This window comes from Propithecus coquereli, unplaced genomic scaffold (genome assembly GCF_000956105.1).
Source record: "Propithecus coquereli isolate 6110/MARCELLA unplaced genomic scaffold, Pcoq_1.0 Scaffold139, whole genome shotgun sequence".
Lineage (NCBI taxonomy): Eukaryota > Metazoa > Chordata > Mammalia > Primates > Indriidae > Propithecus > Propithecus coquereli.
The window spans coordinates 4,188,282-4,190,933 of record NW_012138191.1 but is presented as its reverse complement, the minus strand read 5'-3'; the positions used below and the strand labels follow the sequence as shown (position 1 = coordinate 4,190,933).

The window sequence follows — 2,652 nt, the reverse complement described above, 5'->3', positions numbered from 1 at the left end:
TATCTTCAAAACCCAAGTTCAATGCTAAGCCCATCTCTCTAAAAGGGGAGAAAGTCATTGCAGGTGTGAGCATGACTGGGGCAGCCAGGGGACTCTGCCAGTTTCAGTCGTGGCCCAAACAAGTGACTTTGGGTTTGAGGACTTCTCTCTGGAAGGGTTTCATGACCAGGTCATCTCTTAGCTGGAGATGGTGTCATAGGCTTTTGTTCTAGCACTATTTCTTTTGCTGGCCCAGGAATTGTATTTCTTCTCTTTTCAGAGAAGTCGCTGGTTGGTCACAGGGTCTTACAGAGCATCCATCCTCTGGTGGCCCTGCCAGACCTGCCGCTCTTCTTCCCTGGTGCCTTCTTTTCTGGAGTCTGCTGCTGTGGGTGACCCAGGCTGGTGTTTTCAAAAGGTTCCTTCCTGGTTTTGTGCTTTTAGAAATAATCTGATGGTATCTTGACTCCTTCTTGAGTTTGGGGTTGATATCCTAGATGTTCTGCTAAATCCATTTCTGAGTCCCTTGACATTGCCCATTTATGGAGTGTGCCTAAAGGGAAAAATGGTGTCATAATAGGCCCCCCAAGAACTTTAATCAAATCTGTCCAGATCTCAGACACTCATGTGGTATAGCTTATGCCACTGAAATTTTCTCCAGTTTTGTCACTTTAAGGCAGAGGAGGTTTTCTCAGTTTATGGTGAAGTGTTGGTTTTAGCTCCAAAGGGATCAACAAGAGTACACCGGATTAGGTATTTTCTAAAAAGATATGCATTGTGAAAGGACTTATTTTCTAATTTTCTGATATTTTCCTTTGGGGTAGTCAACCTCATTCATTTCAGTTACTAGTGTTTCAATTCCTTTCTTCTAAGTGTCTCGTTGAAGCAAGGTCAAAGGAGTCGCCAGCGGACTTTAAATGTCCCCTGAACAAGGCTTGTATCTGAGTGTTTGGACGTGCCCTGAGGCACTGTCCTGCCACCCTCTTCATCCCCAGGGCCCCTCAGCTTTTTGACACAGCCATGCTCACCCTGGAGAGCCAGGCCTCACAGCACCGGGTTGCCCCAGGTGGGCTCAATAGTGGAGTCCCATCTGTAGAGGGTTGGCAAGAAATGTATCAGGAGCAGCACAAGGCCTGGAGAGTTGACTCTCTGTGCTCAGACTTCTCTCTACCCTGCCTCAGGGCAAGGCAGCCAAGACTCTTACCCCCCCTTGGTGACTGCCTGGCTGACAGCAGCTCCTGCTGTCCCTGATCCTCAGTGAGATCTCTTCACCCCATCCCTCCCATTGCAACTCATCCTCGGACGCCTTCCTTGATGGCCTTGAGAACCATGCAGCCATATTCTTTGCCTTCTTCCAGCTGCAGGGTACCTCTCACTCCATCCCACCTGCCTTCTGCTCCCTATGGAGTAAAAAATGTCCCACACTTTAGAGATTGGACAAATTGGAGCTCAGAGATGGTCGTCTTGTCCAGATCACACAGAGTTGGAAATGTGGAAGCCCTTGAAACGGGCTCAACACCATGGCTGCCTCCAGGGATTCCCAGTGTCCAAGAGTCCCACTGAGGTCAGGTGACCCTAGGGCCAAGGAAGGCTGTCTGACCTTGCCCCCTCCACAGCACCACCCCGTGCACGTGGCCGGAGGCTTCCACAGTGTTGGTAACTAAACCTCACGTGCTGCCTTTCATGACTTCCATGTCCCTTCTCATCCCGTTTGTGCTAAATGTGCAGATGTGATAAATAGAGTCAAGGGGAGATGGAGCCTGAGGTGGGGGCCAGACTCTGGGAGTAGAGGCTACTTGGAGTCAGAACCGTGAAGCTCTGAGATCAGGGGCTTCCCACCTTGGGAGCTGGGCAGCAGTGCCCAGGGGAATGGGATTGGGGTCCAAGCTTCTATTGGGAAGAATCTAGGCATGGTTTGGAGAATCCTGATGTTTATGTGTCCCCAGCATGCAGAGCTAGGAGGAACTGGATAGAAGATTGGGTGCTAGAAGTTTGTCTGAGGACAGGGCAGACACCTGGGTAAATGCGGGTCTCCCAGGCACTGGAGGAGCTGAACAAACACCGAAACACTGCTGCAGGGACAGTGCCAAGGGACTCAAACATGGGGTGTAAGTAGAAAAAGATATTTTTAAAAATATTGTGTCTATATCCATGGCACACATTCACATACTTTTAAGAGGCCAATAACTCTGTGTGGCTCACAGAGAGGATCCTCCACTTCCTCTCTCTTGTCTGCTCTCAGACAAAAGCATTGTTAGTAATTTGATCTTTTCCTTTTTTTAAAAAAAATCTCCTTCAGCTCTCTTTTTATCTCTTGCTTTACCCCTGATATTTCTTCCTTAGTCTCTTGTATCTCCACATCTACCTCTTGCTTTTAGACTAGGGGATTGCTTCAAAAAATATTTGGTTGTATTTTCAATTCACCCTGTTGGAGCATTTTTTTTAATGAGTATTTTTTCTTTTTTGTCAAACATTTCTTTTTCTTCTTTCTGCCTTTCTTTTTCTGATAACACCTTTTATTAGAGCATGTGCACATCCCCTTTATTTTCATTTATTTATTTTTTTTGAGACAGAGTCTCACTCTTTTTGCCCAGGCTAGAGTGTGTGGCATCAGCCTAGCTCACAGCAACCTCAAACTCCTGGGCTTAAGCGATCCTTCTGCCTCAGCCTCCC

At 47.5% G+C, this 2,652-nt stretch overlaps 1 pseudogene; it reads right to left on the bottom strand.

Moving 5' to 3' along the window:
• Positions 1-1,271: 1,271 nt before the first annotated feature.
• LOC105806174 overlaps positions 1,272-2,652 on the bottom strand; it is a 32,001-nt pseudogene continuing 30,620 nt past the window's right edge.